The following is a 23,828-nucleotide window of genomic DNA, read 5'->3' as shown; positions in this document are numbered from 1 at the left end:
TTGAAATACTCATGGGTAGCCGAGGTACTTTTTGCTCCCACAGTAAATAGGAAGAAAGGAGTCGCTATTCTCCTGGGGAAAAAACTAGCTTATGAGAAACTAATTACTATAGCAGACCCGGATAGCAGATATCTGATTTTAAAAATAAAAATTCAATATGGCTCCTTGCTATCCTTTAGATAGATATAGATATGGAGGCCTACTTAGGAAAATGAAAAAAGATAATCTTGAAATGAAGATGTTTAAAAACATTTTCCAAACTCTAGCAGTAAGAGACGTGTGGAGGGCCCAGAACCCTGATAGTAAGGCTTACTCTTGCTACTCAAGAGCCACCAAAAGTCTTTCTAGAATAGTTCTAATGTTAATTAATGGCAGGCTATATCAAGCAGGGCCTAAAGCATCTATAGCAGAAATCTGCATATCTGACCATGCCCCCATATCGTTGGATATTCCAACAAAGAAGAAGAACCTAGGTGGATCACGCTTCTTCTACCCGAAGTACCTCAGCAATAATATAAAATTTAGGAACTGGTTAAAAATTAAATTAGAAGAGTTTTTTAAGTATAATGAAGGCTCCGTATCTAGTCCCTCGACTATGTGGGAAACAGCAACAGCGGTCTTGAGGGGAGACATAATCGCTTATATTGCTAGACTCAAACGAGAATCTCGACAGAAGGAAAGACAGCTGATAGCCTCAGTGACCAATGCATATAGTAGATACTTGAGCTCCCCAAACGAAAGGAACTGGAATAGGTACATTAAAGTAAAAAAGGAACGCGACACATTCATAACTACACAAACAGTGCAAACAGAATTAAAATACCAATCTAAATTATACAGATACGGCAATAAAGCAGGCAAATTACTTGCTAATTTGACAAAAAATGCTAAACAATCAAATATAATTGAACAGATACAGGTCGATAATAATAGCTTAACCTCAACTGAAGAAATATCGAACTAATTTCTGCACTATTATGAAGAGGTTTACGCTTCCTCTACTACAGACAAAGAAGCACAAGAAAGATTCTGGGACAAGCTCCCTATTACGAAAGGTAAAGTAGAGTTTATATCTAACTTAAATTCTCCAATAACTGAAATAGAGGTATTACAGTCAATACGAGCCTTAAAATCAGAGTAAGCACCAGGCCCAGATGCAATCCCAAATGAGTTTTATAAAAGTTTAGAACAATCAGTTACTCCCTATTTAACAAAACTTTTTAATTTTTACTACAGGGAAAACCATCAAATCCCGCCCAATTTCTTAGAATCCCATACTATTCTAATCTTAAAACCTGGTAAAAATCCACAAAGAAGGGAATCATATAGACCAATCGCACTATTAAACTCTGACTATAAAATATTCGCATCTATATTAACCAAAAGATTGCAAAAGGGATTAGCCGAGATTATTCACACTGATCAGGGGGGGGGTTTATATAATCGCAGCTCCGCTGCCAAGATCAGACAACTTCTTCTGGTTGTCGATTACTTTAAAAATTCTGAGGGAAAATCTCATGTAACTTATCCAGATGCAGCAATACTTGCAATAGACGCCGAGAAGGCCTTTGATAGGGTCAATCACCAGCACATATTCGATACACTAAGACGATTCGGACTGATAGATAACTTCTTTAATCTAGTTGAAAATATTTGCACACAAGCATCCACAAGCTTAGTAATTCATGGTCAGATATAAAAAAAAATTAAGCTAGAAAGAGGAACAAGGCAAGGATGTCCGCTTTCACCCTTGCTATTCAACATGGCAATAGAACCGTTAGCCATAAAAATAAGGCAACAAATCGAAGGCATTGTAATAGGCACAAAAGAGGTCAAAGTGGCGTTATACGCAGATGACCTTCTAGTATATATGACTAACACCTCAGAGAATATCCCTAAGCTATTGAAAATAGTTGACACCTTTGGAATTTTCTCTGGCTACAAAATGAATAAAAATAAATCAGAAATGGGGGCGTGTCCTGAGCGTGGCCGTGATCAGCAGCATAATGGAGTAGCTCCTCAAGCTTTTATAACAATTAACTGTAATTCTTTTCAATTTCCAGCCCTACTACCATATAACATAGGAAATCTACTGAGGAGAATTCACGGAGCTGTAAGACACTTTTATTATCAAGATAGCATCTACTGAACTCCAAACGAGTTAACTATGGAGGAAGGCCGCATTCTCATTGCTCGCATTGTAACCCCCCTCGGTCACTCCTGCAACCGAGGTAGGCAGTATTAATCTGCCAATATTCTCAACACTTAACGTTTGTCTACTAATACCAGCACTTATGTTTTTTTAAGGTGCCCAAGTTGATCTACATATAACAGTCATGATGACTAATCTACAGGACTTAATCGCCAAGCTTATGGGACAGGTGGATTCCCACATGGCGCTTTTGACATTAGAAATTAGACATGCTACACGTATTGATATTACCGAGGATACCTCGCTAGTATTCCGGTCTGACAGGGAGAGACTTTGCGGGCTGGAGAATATGAGAGGAGCTCATACCTCAGTGTCAGAGGGACGGAAGTATTCTCCACAACAACTACAGATCCCTTGCGCTCCCAAACAGGAAAATGGCGTTCATTCAGAGTCGCTGCAAGTTGCGGCCAAGGGTGTAAGTGTAAAGTCTAACCCCAACAGACAACAAGATTTCTTAAGCAAGCCGAGTTCACTTGACCCGCTCCTAACTGGATCTTCAACACGATCCAATAACATGATGCAGTACAAGGGTCACCCTCCTGTATTTATGAAGTGGCTTGGCTGCAGCGGGCAGAGGCTGCAAACGTTAACAGCGGCTACAGCTTTACCATGGGACCCAGGTGGAAATCATCCATTTATTATTAGGTTGGGTGAGGTGAATGTATCTCGATAGATGGACTCAATCATCCACAATATACAAGACTGTTGTATTAACGATCTCAACATCCCTATAAGCACAACTTTCTGGACATATTTCAGTCTCATTTTAGGTGTACTGACACATCGCAAAACCCTAGTGAGATATATTAGCAGATCTGGAATATATTTCTGTCTCACAATTGAGTATATCAGCCTAATATTTTTATATACTTTTGGATAGGTTCATGGTAGGACTCTATTGGCATATAGTCCACACATAATATACTACATTGTGTAAGGAGGGAGGTGTTATTAAATTACGGGGCAAGGAGGAATTGTTTCACCTATGATTCCTATGGTTGAATGTTGTTCTGAACTTAGTAGGGGGCACTTATAATGTTAAGCTTTGTATATAGCTCACAGACAATTGTTGGCTTAAATATAGTAATCTCTGGGGAAGTCACATTTTACACCTAAGCTAGGGGTCAGTGTTAATATAGCTAGTTTTTCTACTTATAGTTAATAGTCTCTAGGATTTGAGCAAGCCTTAGGACTAACTGTTGGAATATACCCCACATCTGTTAGGTATGGGGTTTATCATTAAAGTGCAATGCATTCAGTAAAAAAGTAGAGACTATTGAGAACGATTTACTGGATATGGGCCCATCTGCCTGCGGCCGGGGCAGGGGGCCTACAGGACTCTACCCTAGAATTCCTAACATAGATTGCTAGAGGCTTAATGTATAGCGACCTAACCCTTGCATATCCTTATCCCTAGGAACTTAATGCACACACATACCTCCCTATAGAATTTGACATATCATCTCTCCTTTATATTTTAAACTCTTTTCTCTGTAAATTAGTATTTATAACTCATTATGAGTGAAAGTGGAAGAGATATACAAGTGGTACATGCAACTTTCCAGTTATGTGCACATGAGAGAGGGTTGGGAAATATTTTGTGGTTGATGCTTGTGGGACCATGTACTAGTCGGGGGGAACAGCAGGTTTGATTCGGTAGACTTATGTAGTTGAGTCCTGGGTAACATAGACATAATGTTAAAATTGAGACAGATATTTTTTAGCATCCAGTGTACTCGATTTATTTACTGCCTAACTTCCCTAAAGTCCTTTAATTTGCTTTTGGGTCCGGTTGGACGAGTACATAAGGACACCTTACATTGGTAATCTATTATTATTTTTTGCTGGTTAACAATTCGCTGCTTTCACTTTTACATCAGAATGGTATGAACACATTTTAGTATTCTTTAATTTACAATTATTCTCATTATCCTTACACTTTATTCTCAGTTTAACATTGTTGAGACTAGCGACTTGATGCTTGAGAATCATACCTCTCATACTTTTGGTTTGTGCTCTAAAGTGTATAGCCTAAAGTATCATTCTAATAGACAGAGTATCCTGTTAAAGAGGTATTATAGTAATAATAAATAAAAATAAAACTTTTAAGGTATCATTGTAAGCACTGAACTGTGCATATGAATGATGTGCTAGAATTATAGTATCTTAAAATCTAAGGTACCAAGGTAATCTTTGTAATTTATAAGTGTAGTTCACGACTTTCATATATCATATTTGCCATCAGAATGTTTATTACAACACCACACTCATACTACACTCAGTTTTTTATCTAAGCTACACTTTTTGGTGGTTGACAAGTTTAAGGAGTCTTCTCTGTGTAACCAAATTTGTTAATACTGAGATTTCTCTTGTATTTTTTGTTTTATATAAAGGTATGTCATCATAGAACAGAAATTATATCCATGTTACCATGTTATAAATAATGTATTGCTCAATACCTTAATAAAAAAACTTTGATTTATAAAAAAAAAAAAAAAAAAATCAGAAATATTTTGGCTGAGGTTAAAAACAATTCGCTGATAGATAATCCATTTAAAAGAGTCTCTAATTCATTCAGATACCTTGGGATCAGCATTTCAGCTAATCCCCAGGAATGGTACACCTTAAATTTTACTCCAATTCTCAAGCAAGCTATACAACAAATGAAGAATTGGCAAAACTTGCCTCTTTCATTATCAGGACGTATTGCCCTATTCAAAATGGTAATTCTACCCAAAATATGTTATCTATTCCAAAATCTTCCACTAATTTTAAAGTCATATGACATTAAAAAATTTAATACAGCTCTTCGGCATTTTATATGGCAAGCTAAAAAACCCAGAATCTCCTTAAAGAGATTATCTCTTCCTAAACAGAAAGGTGGATTGGCCCTGCCTGATTTGTATCTATATAACTTGGTGTTCTTAGGGCGCATCGCTACGGATTGGATCGCAGAATCTAATCATTTCTCGAACTATGAACTCGAACAAAGCGTGACATTCCCATTCTCACCAATCTCTCTACTGCATATCGCACCCCAGCGAGTACCTAAACAAATAAAAGATCTAAAAACAGCATATGCAATAATTATAGCTTGGGGAAAAATTGGCACCTATATCGAAGTAAACACCCACATACCAACCTATCAATCTTTCCTAGGGAATCCAGAGTTCCAGGAGGGAACACAAGCTCCAAATATACAACGCTGGTATATCCAAGGGCTAACTAGGGTCTCGCAATTTTTCAAGCAAGAAACAGGTTCCATCAAATCATTTGAGGAACTGAAACTGGAATTCAATTTTAATAATCAGGAATTCTTTACGTATCTACAAACCAGACATTATGCCTGGCAGTTATTTAGCAAATATAATTGGAAGTGGAATTGGGGTAAATTAGACAATTGGATAACGCTGAATAGAGCAGGCCACTTCTCCATAGCCTCATGGTATAATCTCCTCGTCTCACAAAAAGGCGACGAAAGCTTAGCAAGAATAGCTCAAAAATGGATAAACTATACTAATATTAACATAAATGGGGAAATACAAGTAGCAAGATCAATTAATTTATCAAGGGAAGCAACCATGGCTGAGACTTGGAGGGAGTCACATATAAAACTTCTTCACCAAACATACTACACTCCTGATAGGGGTTACAGATGGTACAATACGAACTTCAACAAATGTCCTAAATGCAGTCTACCGGCGGCTGACTTATCCCATATGATATGGGAGTGCCCTAGAATCATACAATTCTGTCAAAAAATAGAATACTGGCTAAACAAAGTACTAAAAGTCATGCCACTTAAATTAACACTAACAACTATTATCTTTTTAGTTGATAATAGTAGAAATTTTAAAGATTCTAAAATAGTAAACTTAGTCATCCTAGCAGCCAGAAATGTAATACTCAAGAACTGTAAAAATAAAATACCCTCAACTATAACAGAAGTTAGAAATTATCTTAAAAAACAATATCTAATTGAACAAAAAACTACAGACTTAAATCTTGAAAGAGAAATAGAAGCCTTTTTCAGCAAGTGGACAAAATTTATCAGAATCTTTTCGCCCACTGAAATTGAACATTTAATTTTTCCATTCAGAAATAGTGATCTTGAATTAATGAACCTGTGGTGAGCGGGGAGAGGGGAGGGAGAGGGGAGAGGAGAATCAAATTTATGTGGTTTTTTTTTTGGTTTTTTTAGATGCTGGGATATTGATTGTGCCCAAGGGATAAATATAGATGACCATGTTAGAAGGTTATATTCATTTTTAAGGCTACAAATGGGTCAATACGCTTGTCAAGGGTAGAAGTAAGTTACTGGCGCCGAACACAAGTGGGTGGGGCTTTTGCAAACCATATGTGCAATTATTACTTTGATAAGGTGGTTATGTTAGGGGTGTCATGGAAGAATGTACCCAGATGTTTATTTTGTTTTGTGTTTATTGTCCTTTAAATGTTGAAAACTCAATAAAATAAATGATTAAAAAAAAAATGCATGCTCTATCTGAATCACGAAAGAAAAATTTTGGGTTCAGTGTCCCTTTAAGGAAATATAAACTGAAGATTTTTTTGCATATAGAGCTTACTTTTCAAGGTAGAACACATTTCTGGATTTTCTTGTGTCCCGCATGCATAAATTTGATTTTTTCTGTGTTGCATCATAGATAATGTTTTGTTGCTTTCCCTCATTTTAAATATCTCTATATGTATTAAAAACTTGAATATAAGGAAAAATGCAGACAATGCCTTGGTGCTGGTAAAATGTCAATAATTTATTGTAGATAATGTATTTACATAATATTAAATTCCATGTCATACCAACAAGAAAGATCTGATGCATTTCCTGTGCCACTAGGCACACTTCCTCACTCAGAGATGGACGCAAAAGGGGGCACACAATAAATGGAGGAAGCCGGATTAGTGTTTGTGCTAACTACAGCAGGAGCTACGAGTATCACCAGTCTGCTTTCCATAAAAAAAGGTAAGTATTTTAAAAAAGAAGCTTCAATGTAAAGTTTAATGAATTAAAGTGCCCCTGTTGTTAAGAGTATTTTTAGATACCGGGCATTTATTTATTCATTAAACTTTACATTCACTTTAATATCAAAAGAAACATAGCTTTACTATGATGTAAGACTTTACTAAAATATGACATTTTACACTCAATTTAATTTTTTTAAATTTATTATACTATTCAAATGTTTTGCCTTCTTACACAACAAGGCAATGAATTTGGTTTTATACATTAAAACATTTATCAGTTTGTGATAATATATCACAGTATCATTTGTTTTATCAGTGATTGCTTCCATGTACCTTGATGAGAAATAGCTCAAGAAAATCATTGCATATGTCTGCCTATGTCTTTGCTGGAAGTAAGAAATATATATGTTTCAGTAGTCACTGTATTAATGATGTCTATCCAAAAAGCTATCAGATTAAGCAGTGTAAGTAATGTAAGATTTTAATACTAGCTTAAAATGTACTAATTTGGCTAAGTATTAAAATGTATTAACTTACATTAATAACAATAATTCTAAGATTGGAATCTAGGCTAATAATGGTTGTATATTTTATATGTGTGTATGTTTTTGTATAGTTTGCTAGTTCTATGTAATAGGTGTTACTAGATAAGATAGTTTTATATGAAAAGAGATAAATCATATCAATAAGGTATTGCTTCTGTTTAGTATCTGCCAATCAGCTGGCCCAAACCGGGTGTGTGTTTGGAACACGAGGATTACCTCATTTTGATCAGTAAAGATAAAGATCTGCTGCGCATTTGTATAACTTTATATAAAGTTATTATTTATTAGTTTCCAAATAGAAATGTAACTAACCAGGGTTATAATGCGTAGCAGGGGGTCAATCCGATAAAAATCGTCGCCCGCAAAAGCCGGCGACGCCAATATTTGCGCGGGTTTGGTATCCTATATACGGCGTAACCTAGAAGTTACGCGCGTATATTTCTGCCGTCGCCCGTAGTTTTTTGGGCTATAGGCAGGTATACCAAACCCGCGCAGTTTGGTATCCAATATGCAGCATAAGGACTTACGTGGCGAAAATGGAGAAAACTTACTCCATTTTCACCTCGCCACAAAAAGCAGCCGTAAGAAGCCTTACGCTGACTATTGGAGCCCCGTAACTCCCTAAACTGGCAGCTAAAATAAACCTAACACCTAACGCATGCGCAATGTCTATCTCCCTGTCAACCGCGATCTTCTAAAATAAACCTAACACCTAACGCATGCGCAATGTCTATCTCCCTGTCAACCGCGATCTGCTAAAATAAACCTAACACCTAACGCATGCGCAATGTCTATCTACCTGTCAACCGCGATCCCCCCCCCCCCCGAAATCCCTAATAAAGTTATTAACCCCTAAACCGCCGCTCCCGGACCCCGCCGCCATCTACATAAACTAACCCCCTACTGTGAGCCCCTAAAACCGCCGCCATCTACTTTATCTATCCCCTAATCTGACCCCTTACACCGCCGCCACCTATATAAAAATTATTAACCCCTAATCTAATCCCCCTATACCGCCGCCAGCTATATTAATATTATTAACCCCTAATGTAAGCCCCTTACACCGCCGCCATCTCTATTAAAATGATTAACCCCTTATTTAATCTACCTACCCCGCCGCCAGCTATATTATCTATATTAACCCTAAGTATATTATAGTTAATATAGGTATTACATTATATATATTAACTATATTAACCCTAATTATATTAGGGTTAATATAGTTAATATAGTTACTATAGTATTTATATTAACTATATTAACTCTATCTAACCCTAACACCCCTAACTAAATTTATATTAAATTAATCTAATTCATTTATAAACTAAAATATTCCTATTTAAATCTAAATACTTACCTATAAAATAAACCCTAAGATAGCTACAATATAACTAATAATTACATTGTAGCTATGTTAGGGTTAATATTTATTTTACAGGTAAATTGTTAATTATTTTAACTAGGTATAATAGATATTAAATAGTTATTAACTATTTAATATCTACCTAGTTAAAATAATTACCCAATTACCTGTAAAATAAATCCTAACCTAAGTTACAAATACACCTACACTATCAATAAATTAAATAAACTACAAACATCTATCTAAAAATACAATTAAATTAACTAAACTAAATTACAAAAAAAAACAAACACTAAATTACAAAAAATAAAAAAAGATTACAAGATTTTTAAGCTAATTACACCTATTCTAAGCCCCCTAATAAAATAATAAACCCCCAAAATAAAAAAAATGCCCTGCCCTATTCTAAATTAAACAAATTTCAAAGCTCTTTACCTTACCAGCCCTTAAAAGGGCCTTTTGTGGGGCATGCCCCAAAGAATTCAGCTCTTTTGCATACAAATACAATACCCCCCCCCATTACAACCCACCACCCACATACCCCTATTCTAAAACCACCCAAACCCCCCTTAAAAAAGCCTAACACTACCCCCCTGAAGATCTCCCTACCTTGTCTTCACCACACCGGGCCGAACTCCTGATCCGATCCGGGCAATGTCTTCCTCCAAGCGGCAAAGAAGAATTCTTCCTCCGGCGATGTCTTCCTCCAAGCGGCAAAGAAGAATTCTTCCTCCGGCGACGTCTTCCTCCAAGCGGCAGCAAAGTCTTCATTCTTCCGGCGGCATCTTCAATCTTCTTTCTTCGCTCCGCCGCTGCGGAGCATCCATCCCGGCCGACTACTGAACTTGGAATGAGGTACCTTTAAATGACGTCATCCAAGATGGCGTCCGCCGAATTCCGATTGGCTGATAGGATTCTATCAGCCAATCGGAATTAAGTTAAAAAAATCTGATTGGCTGATTGAATCAGCCAATCAGATTCAAGTTCAATCCGATTGGCTGATCCAATCAGCCAATCAGATTGAGCTCGCATTCTATTGGCTGATCGGAACAGCCAATAGAATGCGAGCTCAATCTGATTGGCTGATTGGATCAGCCAATCGGATTGAACTTGAATCTGATTGGCTGATTCAATCAGCCAATCAGATTTTTTTAACTTAATTCCGATTGGCTGATAGAATCCTATCAGCCAATCGGAATTCGGCGGACGCCATCTTGGATGACGTCATTTAAAGGTACCTCATTCCAAGTTCAGTAGTCGGCCGGGATGGATGCTCCGCAGTGGCGGAGCGAAGAAAGAAGATTGAAGATGCCACCGGAAGAATGAAGACTTTGCTGCCGCTTGGAGGAAGACGTCGCCGGAGGAAGAATTCTTCTTTGCCGCTTGGAGGAAAACATCGCCGGAGGAAGAATTCTTCTTTGCCGCTTGGAGGAAGACATCGCCCGGATCGGATCAGGAGTTCGGCCCGGTGTGGTGAAGACAAGGTAGGGAGATCTTCAGGGGGGTAGTGTTAGGCTTTTTTAAGGGGGGTTTGGGTGGTTTTAGAATAGGGGTATGTGGGTGGTGGGTTGTAATGGGGGGGGGGTATTGTATTTGTATGCAAAAGAGCTGAATTCTTTGGGGCATGCCCCACAAAAGGCCCTTTTAAGGGCTGGTAAGGTAAAGAGCTTTGAAATTTGTTTAATTTAGAATAGGGCAGGGCATTTTTTTTATTTTGGGGGTTTATTATTTTATTAGGGGGCTTAGAATAGGTGTAATTAGCTTAAAAATCTTGTAATCTTTTTTTATTTTTTGTAATTTAGTGTTTGTTTTTTTTGTAATTTAGTTTAGTTAATTTAATTGTATTTTTAGATAGATGTTTGTAGTTTATTTAATTTATTGATAGTGTAGGTGTATTTGTAACTTAGGTTAGGATTTATTTTACAGGTAATTGGGTAATTATTTTAACTAGGTAGATATTAAATAGTTAATAACTATTTAATATCTATTATACCTAGTTAAAATAATTAACAATTTACCTGTAAAATAAATATTAACCCTAACATAGCTACAATGTAATTATTAATTATATTGTAGCTATCTTAGGGTTTATTTTATAGGTAAGTATTTAGATTTAAATAGGAATATTTTAGTTTATAAATGAATTAGATTAATTTAATATAAATTTAGTTAGGGGTGTTAGGGTTAGATAGAGTTAATATAGTTAATATAAATACTATAGTAACTATATTAACTATATTAACCCTAATATAATTAGGGTTAATATAGTTAATATATATAATGTAATACCTATATTAACTATAATATACTTAGGGTTAATATAGATAATATAGCTGGCGGCGGGGTAGGTAGATTAAATTAGGGGTTAATCATTTTAATAGAGATGGCGGCGGTGTAAGGGGCTTACATTGGGGGTTAATAATTGTAATATAGATGGCGGCGGTGTTAGGGGCTCACTTTAGGGGGTTATAGATATAATATAGCTGGCGGCGGGGTACGGGAGCAGCGGTTTAGGGGTTAATAACTTTATTAGGTTGCGGCGGGGTACGGGAGCGGCGGTTTAGGGGTTAATAGCTTTTTTATTGTTAGGATAGTGAGGGGGGATAGCGGATAGAGGGTTAGACAGTGCGGGCTATGTTAGGGAGGCGTGTTAGACTTGTCAGGCTATGTTAGGGAGGCGTGTTAGACAGTGCGGGTGTTTTAGACTTTAGTCAGGTGTTATAGGCGCCGGCAGTTTCTAACGTGCCGCAAGTCACTGGCGACGCCAGAAATTTGTACTTACGCAGATTTCTGGACATCGCTGGTTTGTCAGACTTACGGCACGTTAGCATCTGACGGCGACTTATATGGGATAGCTCGAGTTGCGAGCTGAAACTGCGGGCGACGCCGGTTCCCTCGCTTGCGCCGCAAACTGCGATCTATATCGGATCGCGCCCCAGATCTTTATCTTTACTAGTCTAAACAAGGTAATCCTCATGTTCCAAACACAACCCCGGTTTGGGCCAGCCGATTAGAGTATACTTTGAGGAAACCATCGGGCGAATTTAGAGGTCTCAGCTCGCCACTTATAGCACTGTGTGTGCCCCCAACTACGTGAGTTTGCACTTGTCTTCTCTGAGTGTTATTCCTGTTTAGATATCCTATGAGGCGCCTCCTTCCTGTTTTGCAGATTTTTTCTATCGACTTCACCTTTGGGGAGAGCTGCCTGTGGCTGGAGTTTGACCATCACATCTTTGGGACTACTGTTTATTTTCTGTATTGTGTTGTTTATAGGCTATGTGAGTGCACCCTGATTGGTCTTGCTGGACTTGTTTATTTAATAGTAGAATAAAGAGCAGGACAAACACACCAATTTATTTGCAGATTGAGTGTGCGCACAGTGTAGTTGCACGATACAGAGGTGCAACTCATGTAGCACAATTTTCTTGTTGGTAAATCAGTAGAATGGTGAAGTGTTTTATTGCAGTTTTGATATAACTTAACTAAAGTGAATGGTATGCAGTGTTTATGAAAGTGCTTCAGTTCAGTAACCACATAAGGTGACAGTTTTTGGAATTTTGGCAATGCTGTGCTTTTGCCCCTATGCAATATCATTAGTAATGCCATTGGTGATTTCATGTCATGTTATTAGAAAAGTAATGTATGAAGACAGCAAAGTCCAAGAGTACGCAGAAGTTAAAATAAAGAAACCTTATCTATTTCATGTTCTTCTCTTACAATGAGCGTACATATACACCCTTACATTTACACTTTTTTTTTAGTTTGAATTAGCATTTAAAAGATGGAAAAATCAAGAATTATTTTGCCATACAATATTAAAAGCAAATAATTAAAAGTCAGTGTGTGTATATATCAGATCAATTAGCTATATTAGTGCCTTGTCTTGAGACATCCCCTAGGTACAACCAATAGATGGCAAAAACAAATAACAGAAAACTGTATTATAAAGAGGTGCTAGTAATAGATTTAAACAGTTCCATAAAGCAGTATCTCAACAGTCTATAAACTTCCAGGATATACAGTATTTCACAAAAGTAAGTACACCCCTCACATTTTTGTAAATATTTTATTATATCTTTTCATATGACAACACTGAAGAAATGACACTTTTCTACAATGTAAAGTAGTGAGTGTACAGCCTGTATAACAGTGTAAATTTGCTATCCCCTCAAAATAACTCAACACACAGCCATTAATGTCTAAACCGTTGGAAACAAAAGTGAGTACAACCCTAAGTGGAAATGTCCAAATTGGGCCCAATTAGCCATTTTCCCTCCCCAGTGTTATGTGACTCATTAGTGTGTGAATGGGGTGTGAATGGGGAGCAGGTGTGTTAAATTTGGTGTTATCGCTCTCACAATCTCTCATACTGGTCACTGGAAGTTCAACATGGCACCTCATGGCAAAGAACTCTGATGATCTGAAAAAAAGAATTGTTGCTCTACATAAAGATGGCCTAGGCTATAAGAAGATTGCCAATACACTTGAAATTGAGCTGCACCATGGTGGGCAAGATCATACAGCGGTTTCACAGAACAGGTTCCACTCAAAACAGGCCTCGCCATGGTTGACCAAAGAAGTTGAGTGCACGTGCTCAGCATCATATCCAGAGGTTGTCTTGGGGAATAGATGTATGAGTACTTGCAGCATTGCTGCAGAGGTTGAAGGGGTGGGGGTTCAGCCTGTCAGTGCTCAGACCATAGGCTGCACACTGCATCACATTGGTCTGCATGGCTGTCATCCCAGAAGGAAGCCTCTTCTAAAGATGATGCACAAGAAAGCCTGCAAACAGTTTACTGAAGACAACCTGACTAAGGACATGGATTACTGGAACCATGTCCTGTGGTCCGATGAGAACAAGATACACTTATTTGGTTCGGATGGTGTCAAACATGTGTGGCGGCCACCATGTGAGGAGTACAAAGACAAGTGTGTCTTGCCTACAGTCAAGCATGGTGGTGGGAGTGTCATAGTCTGGGCATGCATGAGTGCTGCCGGCACTGGGGAGCTACAGTTCATTGAGGGAACCGTTAATGTCAACATGTACAGTGACATACTGAAGCATAGCATGATCCCCCTCCCTTTGGAGACTGGGCCACAGGGCAGTATTCCAACATGATAACAACCCCAAACACACCTCCAAGACGACCACTGCCTTGCTAAAGAAGCTGAGGGTAAAGGTGATGGACTGGCTAAGCATGTCCCCAGACCTAAACCCTATTGAGCATCTGTGGGGCATCCTCAAATGGAAGGTTGGGGAGCGCAAGGTCTCTAACATCCACCAGCTCCGTGATGTCATCATGGAGGAGTGGAAGAGGACTCCAGTGGCATCCTGTGAAGCTCTGGTGAACTCCATGCCCAAGAGGGTTAAGACAGTGCTGGAAAATAATGGTGGCCACACAAAATATTGACACTTTGGTCCCAATTTGGAAATTTCCACTTAAGGGTGTACTTTTGTTGCCAACAATTTAGACATTAATGGCTGTGTTTGAGTTATTTTGAGGGGACATCAAATTTACACTGTTATACAGGCTGTACACTCACTACTTTACATTGTAGAAAAGTGGAATTTCTTCAGTGTTGTCACATGAAAATATATAATAAAATATTTACAAAAATGTTTGTGAGATACTGTATAAAAAATGGCCACCTTAAGCAGCACGCTCCAAACAAATAGGGGTCACTGTGTAGAGGAATCGAATTCTACAAATAAATAAAAGGCGTCCTATGGTGTAGTATTCAGGATAATAACGTGTATAGTTTGGAATAGGAACACTCACAATCACCAGTACGGTGAAAGAGCATTGTCATAGGTCCTCTCAGACATCCAACTAACTGCCCGTGGCACTTACAGCTTGTTCAAAATCCTCAATTAGTAGCTAAAGAAGCTGAGGGTAAAGGTGATGGACTGCCTAAGCATGTCTCCATACCTAAACCCTATTGAGCATCTGTGGGGCATCCTCAAATGGAAGGTGGGGGAGCGCAAGGTCTCTAACATCCACCAGCTCCGTGATGTCATCATGGAGGAGTGGAAGAGGACTCCAGTGGCATCCTGTGAAGCTCTGGTGAACTCCATGCCCAAGAGGTTTAAGACAGTGCTGGAAAATAATGGTGGCCACACACAATATTGACACTTTGGTCCCAATTTGGAAATTTCCACTTAAGGGTGTACTCACTTTTGTTGCCAACAATTTAGACATTAATGGCTGTGTTTGAGTTATTTTGAGGGGACAGCAAATTTACACTGTTATACAGGCTGTACACTCACTACTTTACATTGTAGAAAAGTGGAATTTCTTCAGTGTTGTCACATGAAAAGATATAATAAAATATTTACAAAAATGTTTGTGAGATACTGTATAAAAAATGGCCACCTTAAGCAGCACTCTCCAAACAAATAGGGGTCACTGTGTAGAGGAATCGAATTCTACAAATAAATAAAAGGCGTCCTATGGTGTAGTATTCAGGATAATAAAGTGTATAGTTTGGAATAGGAACACTCACAAGCACCAGTACGGTGAAAGAGCATTGTCATAGGTCCTCTCAGACATCCAACTAACTGCCCGTGGCACTTACAGCTTGTTCAAAATCCTCAATTAGTAGCTAAAGAAGCTGAGGGTAAAGGTGATGGACTGCCTAAGAATGTCTCCAGACCTAAACCCTATTGAGCATCTGTGGGGCATCCTCAAATGGAAGGTGGGGAGCGCAAGGTCTCTAACATCCACCAGCTCCGTGATGTCATCATGGAGGAGTGGAAGAGGACTCCAGTGGCATCCTGTGAAGCTCTGGTGAACTCCATGCCCAAGAGGTTTAAGACAGTGCTGGAAAATAATGGTGGCCACACAAAATATTAACTTTGGTCCCAATTTGGAAATTTCCACTTAAGGGTGTACTCACTTTTGTTGCCAACAATTTAGACATTAATGGCTGTGTTTGAGTTATTTTGAGGGGACAGCAAATTTACACTGTTATACAGGCTGTACACTCACTACTTTACATTGTAGAAAAATTTCTTCAGTGTTGTCACATGAAAAGATATAATAAAATATTTACAAAAATGTGAGGGGTGTACTCACTTTTGTGAGATACTGTATAAAAATGGCCACCTTAAGCAGCACTCTCCAAACAAATAGGGGTCACTGTGTAGAAGAATCAAATTCTACAAATAAATAAAAGGCGTCCTACGGTGTAGTATTCAGGATAATAAAGTGTATAGTTTGGAATAGGAACACTCACAAGCACCAGTATGGTGAAAGAGCATTGTTATAGGTCCTCTCAGACATCCAACTAACTGCCCGTGGCACTTACAGCTTGTTCAAAATCCTCAATTAGTAGTAAGTCTTTTCTTAATGGTTATAACATATAAAAAAAAACTGCTGTGTAGTTAAAACATAATTGACCCATTTCACAGCTAAAAGTTTGCTGTCTAGTCAGATTTATGCTAGATTAACATAAACATGCAAGAAGTGATAAAGCAATAAAACCCTGCCATTCTTGTGGCTCACACACCATTAAATTAGAGGGACAGAAATTAAGATACATGTCCCTGACAGTGCACAATACATGTTGACAACTATTAATGTCTATGTGAGTTACAACCAGTAGTTTGGTATTGCTGTTGGTAAGCTGTCAATACCTGATGTTAATTTATTTATTTTTACACCATCTCAAAGTATAAATGAAACCCTTCCAAAAAAAGTGTTCCTAAGTTGCAAATGCACATACAGAAAAAAGAAAACAATTGAATAAATATGTCTTGGACTCCAAAGCCTGGTTTATTTGCAAGTAAACATGCATTTGTGTACTTCATCTGAGATGATCATCATACAACTTAAAGGGTCAGTCTACTTGAAAATCGTTATTGTTTATAAAGATAGATAATCCCTTTATTACCCATTGCCCAGTTTTGCATAACCAACACTGTTATATTTAAACACTTTTTACCTCTGTGATTACCTTGTATCTAAGCCTCTGCAGTTTGGCTCCTTATCTCAGTGCTCTTTACAAACTTGCATTTTAGCCAATCAGTGTTGGTTCCCGCACAACCATTATTCTCCAGGGGAGTGAGCACAATGTTATCTATTTTGTACACATGACATAGCGCAGTCTGGCTGTGTGCAAGATTGTAAAAAGCTAAAGAAAAAACTGAGATATGAGGCGGCTTACCAGTAAGTGCTGATTCATAAATAACTCCAAGAAAGTGAGCACAATGTTATTAATATGGCACACATGAACTAGCACTGCTTAACTATGAACAACTGTCTACTTGTACTGAGATAAGAGGCTTAGAAATCAGTTATGAGCTTACCTAGATTTAGCTTTCAACAAAAAATACCCAGAGAACAAAGAAAATTTGATGATAAAAGAAAATTGGAAAGTTGTTTAAAATTACATAGCATATCTGGATCATGAAAGTTTTATTTTGACTTGACTGTACCTTTAATAAATGGGTCCCTATGTCTTGGCCTATATAGCATGTTGCTCTACGGATGTAAAATATGACTAAATATATGTGATTGTTAACGCATACGTGTGTTGATTTTAACATATATGGTCAAAATTCAAATATGGTTGTAAACATATGACATTTAAAATTAGGACCTCAAAGGTAATAAGATTTTTTGAAAAATGTTAAGAAATACATTTTGAAAGTATATAACAGAGATTAATCACATTATAAGAAATATTTCATAATTCTTACTTACATTTAATTATTACAATTATACTCTACTGAATTAGTACTAGACTAAGTTTGCAATAAAAATATAAAATGTATTTATTATTCATAATCAGGTAGATTACAAGTTTTGCGTTTGTGTTTTAATGGTAATTTCAGTGTTAAAACAGCAACGCAGCCATTACGAGTCTTGTCGGAATAGCTGTACCGCAAGCCTTTTAGCCTGTAACGCAATGTCATGGGATTCCCATAGCGCTGCCGTTACGACTTGTGCGGTGAGGCTAAAAAACTTGCGTTACACCCAATAACGACAAGTTCCATATCGCCATCTGAGAGCAGTAGTTATGAGTTTTACACAACAAAACTGTTACATAAAACTCATAACTAAAGTGTTACAAAGTACACTAAACACACGTAAACTACCTATTAACCCCTATTCTGCTGCCCTCCCACATCGCAAACACTATATTAAACTTATTAACCCCTAATCTGCCGCTCCCGACATCGCCGCCACTAATAAAATGTATTAACCCTATTCCGCCGCTCCCCGACATCGTCGTCACTATACTAAAGTTATTAACCCCTATTCCCTCGCTCCCCAACATTGCACACTATAATAAAGAGATTAACCCCTATTCCGCTGCTCCCCGACATCATCGCCTCTATACTAAAGTTATTAACCCCTATTCCCTCGCACCCCAACATTGCACACTATAATAAAGAGATTAACCCCTATTCCGCTGCTCCCCGACATTGCAGCCACTAAATAAAACTATTAACCCCTAAACCTCTGGGCTCCCACATCGCTACCACTAAATAAACCTATTAACCCCTAAACCGACAGCCCCCCACATTGCAAAAAACTAAATTAATCTATATTAACCCCTAAACCTAACCCTAAACCTAACCCTAAACCTAACCCTAGCTGTAACCCTAAACCTAACACCCCCTAACTTTAACATAATTAAAATAGAGCTAAATTAAAGTTACAATTATTAACTAAATAATACCTATTTAAAACTAAATACATACTTACCTGTGAAATAAATCCTAAGCTAGCTACAATATAACTAATAGTTATATTGTAGCTAGCTTAGGTTTTATTTTTATTCCACAGGTAAGTTTGTATTTATTTTAACTAGGTTATAAACTACTTACTAACTACCTAGTTAAAATAAATACAATCTTACCTGTGAAATAAAACCTAAGCTGTCTTACACTAAAACCTAACATTACAAAAAATAAAAAAACCTACCATTTCAAAAAATAAAAAACACTAAAATTACAAAAGATAAAAAAACCTACCATTACAAAAAAAATAACAAAGTTATCCAAAACAATAAGAATTATTCCTATTCTATACCCTGTATAAAAAATAAAAAAACACCCCAAAATAAAAAAACTAATCTATAATAAACTACCAAGGTTCCTTAAACGTTCCTTTTGTAGGCCCTTAAAATGGCCTTTGTAGGGAATTGCCCTAAAGAAATTAGCTCTTTTTCTACAAAAGAAAAACATAAACCCCCTAACATACACCCCCAAACCCACAAAAAAAATAAAGCAAAGCCTAATCTACCCATTGCCCTGAAAAGGGCATTTGTATGGGCATTGCCCTTAAAAGGGCATTCACCTCTTTTTTCTGTCCATTAAAAATAAAAAAATGTCTATTTTAAAAAAAAAAAACACCCCAAAACAAAAAAAAAAAAAAACATTACAGAAAATACAAACAAATTATCCAAAATAATAACAATTATTCCTATTCTAATACCCATTTTAAAAAAATACACCCCAAGATAAAAGAAAACTTATCTATAATAAACTACCAATAGCGCTTTAAAAGGCTTTTTGTATAGCATTGCCCTAAAGAAATCTGCTCTTTTCCTAAACAAAAATACAAGGACCCACTAACATTACAAACCCCAACTCCCCACAATCCCACAAAATAAAAAAAAACCTAATCCTATACTAAAAAAGGCCAAGTGTGTTTGTCCGAAGCTGTCATGCACAGTAGAGACAGCACAAGGTCAAACACACCTGTCCTTACAGTCCCTAGGTCTCTGCAGTGTGAGCAGAAGTGGGCGTGGCCAAGCATGGGCGGGGGAGTGGCCGAGTGTGAAGGGGGCGGGGCCAGACGGGCCCTGAAAGGCCGTGCAGACTGAGACTCTGAGAGCTCAAAGCAGCTCAAAAGAGGGGAGAGAGGGGGTAGGGGAAAGATAAGAAAGGTGAGAGAGAGATCAAGAGGGGAGAGAGAGATCAAGAGGGGAGATAAAGAGAGCACAAGAGAGGGAGCAAAAGAGAGGGAGAGAAACAGCAAAAGAGAGGGGGAGGGAGAGCAAAAGAAAGGGGAGAGAGAGAGCAAAAGAGAGGGGAGGAACAGAGAGAGGGGGGAGAGACAGAGGGGGGAGGGGGGAGAGAGAGAGGGGGAGGGGGGGGAGAGAGAGAGGGGGAGGGGGGAGAGAGAGAGGGGGGAGGGGGGAGAGAGAGAGGGGGAGGGGAGAGAGAGGGGGAGAGGGAGAGAAAGGGGGGAGGGAGAGAAAGAGGGGGGAGGAAGAGAAAGAGGGGGGGAGGGAGAGAAAGAGGGGGGAGGGAGAGAAAGAAGGGGAGAGAGAGAGGGGGGAGAGAGAAAGGGGGGAGAGAGATTGGGGGCGGAGAGGGGAGGGAGAGAGAGAGGGGAGAGAGAGGGGAGGGGGAGAGAGAGAGGAGGGGGAGAGAGAGGGGAGAGAGATGGGGGGGAGAGAGAGAGGGGAGAGCGAGAGGGGGGAGAGAGAGGGGGAGAAAAAGAGAGGGGGGGAGAGAAAGAGAGAGGGGGGAGAGAGAGAAGGGGAAGAGAGAGAGAGGGGGAGAGAGGGGGGAGAGAGAGGGGAGAGAGAGAGGGGAGAGAGAGAGGGGAGAGGGAGAGAGAGGGGAGAGGGAGAGAGAGGGGGAGAGAGAGAAATAGAGGGGAGAGAGAGAGAGAGAGAGAGAGAGAGAGAGAGAGAGAGGGGAGAGATAGAGATAGAGGGGAGAGAGAGAGATAGAGGGGAGATAGAGATAGAGGGGAGAGAGAGAGATAGAGGGGAGAAAGAGATAGAGGGGAGAGAGGGGCGAGGGGGGGGGAGAGAGAGGTGGAGAGAGAGAGGGGAGAGAGAGCACAAAAGAGAGGGGAGAGAGAGAGCGCAAAAGAGAGGTGTGAGAGAGAGCGCAAAAGAGAGGGGGAGAGAAAGCGCAAAAGAGGGGGGGGAGAGAGAGCGCAAAAGAGGGGGGAGAGAGAGAGCGCAAAAGAGGGGGGAGAGAAAGCGCAAAAGAGGGGGGAGAGAGAGCGCAAAAGAGGGGGGAGAGAGAGCGCAAAAGATGGGGGAGAGAGAGCACAAAAGAGAGGGGGGAGAGAGAGAGCTCAAAAGAGAGGGGGCGAGAGAGAGCTCAAAAGAGAGGGGGAAAGAAAGCGCAAAAGCGAGGGGGAGAGAGAGCAAAAGAGAGGGGGAGAGAGCGCAAAAGAGGGGAGAAAGAGAGCACAAAAGAGGGGAAGAGAGAGCACAAAAGAGAGGGGGGAGAGAGAGCTCAAAAGAGAGGAGGAGAGAGGGCGCAAAAGAGAGAGGTGAGAGAGAGAGCGTCAAAGAGAGGGGTGAGAGAGAGAGCGCAAAAGAGAGGGGGAGAGAGAGCGTAAAAGAGAGGGGTGAGAGAGAGCGCAAAAGAGAGGGGGAGAGAGAGCGTAAAAGAGAGGGGGAGAGAGAGAGCGCAGAAGAGGGGGGGAGAGAGAGCGCAAAAGAGGGGGGGAGAGAGAGAGCACAAAAGAGGGGGGAGAGAGAGAGCGCAAAAGAGGGGGGGAGAGAGAGAGAGCACAAAAGGGGGGAGAGAGCGCAAAAGAGGGGGGAGAGAGAGCGCAAAAGAGGGGGGAGAGAGCGCAAAAGAGGGGGGGAGAGAGAGCGCAAAAGAGAGGGGGGCGGAGCTAACCGCCGAAGGAGCTGGACGCACACCACAGTAGCTCCCGGCTTCAAGAGTGATTTTGGGGGTTCTTTTCGACCTGATATCATATGGTCAGTGGGAGACTCACTCTAAACTCCTATCTATGAACCTGCTATAGATATTTGTGGAGCACCTGGGAACGTTCTCACACCCCACTGCCAGGGCAGCTTGCTGCGGCCTAGCTGCGAAGAGGTTGGATCATGGTAGATCCCTGCATGGCTATTTTAGCCCTTTTTGAGGAATATCATAATAAATTGATGAACAGACTGGACAGGCTTATTCTAATTGCCAGTCACCGGGATGCGGAAGAGGATGGCACTGAGGCCTACAAGCCTGCAGCGGTGGCACCCGACATACACATGGGTGTTACTCAAGAGACTCCAGCCCGACGTCTCCTGTCGAAGTTAGCCTGCCTGTCAACAGCCGCCCCACCACACGGGAGCGGCAGTCACTTGACGCATACTCCAGGCCAGAGAGTCATGACTAGAGCCCGTGCATTAAATACAACCTGTACATCCCCGCAGGAGGAAACAGTTGGAAGCAGAGTCGTAGCTGAGGTCCCTGAGTTGAGTGGAGAAGAGCCCGCGATTATACCTACACAGATGGTTGCGACTTCAGAGGCAAGTTATTTTACCGGATGGGCTTTTTTCTCCCACTGCCTGGATTTGCAGTGCTATTATTCTGATGAAATTCTGTCTTTGCTATCATTATGGCGTCATGCCCCTCAGAGTCTCCGGACTGGCATCGGATAGGTGAGGGACTGTGGCTTTGAAGATGTGCTGGTGTCTGTGGGATCTGCTGTGGATGGGACACTCTTTCTATGAACATATTGTTATGCTCCCAAATAATAATTTTTGAAGATACCTGTTGCGGCTCGCTATGAAGGCCTTGGGGCCTGATATATGAACTTGCACTCTGAACCTGCTCATTTGCTTAGGACACGCTTGTAAGCTCCATAATTTTATTGTTCACTGTTACCATGTTTCCCATTTTTGTGTGCCTAGCCTTCAATAGATGCTGTACTTTATTATTGGGACCTTTATATTATGAAGTTTCTGCTAACATGTGTATTTTCCCTATCTATTCTCACTGTTATGCTACAGGTTATTTACATTTTTGTTAGGGTGGATGAGAATTTTGATGCAGGGATTAGTTTGACTAACTATCACGCAGATTGGCCAGGGCCTTCGTTGGGTTTAACCCAGGGAGATCCATAAATTTAAGGTGTCCCCCTATGGCGGATCTCCTTAGCTACTAGAAAAATATACGCCCTAAACAGTGTGAGGTGGCTCCCCATGTAAGTGTGCCCCAAGCGTGAGGATGCGCCTGTCTCAGGCGGTGGTTACTGCGCTATTGTATAAAGTTCAGTGCTCAGACTTTTTGCACAACTGTACCTTTGCCAAAAATAATGAACCTATATTGCAGAATAATAATATTAGTGGGCGTGCAGTATGCATAACTGACTCTCCTTGATGTGGATACTGTATGAAGATTTAGAGATAACAGAAGTAAACGCTTAGATGCCTATATATTGTGCTGTGCTACTACTTGTTCCTGTCTTTTACTATGCACTCATTGTAGAAAGCTATTCACTCCTTATATATAGACCGCTGCTCTCCCTTACTCCCTTGGGCCAGCATCCACGCCTTTTGACTAAAGTGCTAAGTGGGTTTTGAAGAAATGTATTAATAGCAGGGGAGAATGCCTTCGTGATACACTATTATTTGGAATAAGATATGCAATCTTTTGTATACAATTCTTTGAGTAGTTTTTTAAGAAGCCATTCTCATGAATATTTATGCTCATATGGATCTCACTGGATTAAATGTATTTATGTCTATTATTACCTATAGCCTTCCATAACTATGATGGTAGTGCCCATGGCGCAGACCAGAAGTTAGTGAGCACAATACCGCTAGTTGTCACCCATTACTCCGCCCCCCCCCTCTATGCGGTAGGGGACGAGTAACTTTCCCTCCGCATTTATACTCCCACCCCCTCATTGTATGGTAAGGGATCACTAACTTACCCTCCATACTCACTATATGACAGAGTTAAGTAGTCTCTGTCCTGTTCGTAGAGCCTCTGTTATGGTTTGTTCCCGCA

The sequence above is a fragment of the Bombina bombina genome, chromosome 2 (assembly GCF_027579735.1).
Source record: "Bombina bombina isolate aBomBom1 chromosome 2, aBomBom1.pri, whole genome shotgun sequence".
Lineage (NCBI taxonomy): Eukaryota > Metazoa > Chordata > Amphibia > Anura > Bombinatoridae > Bombina > Bombina bombina.
This window is presented reverse-complemented; position numbering follows the sequence as displayed.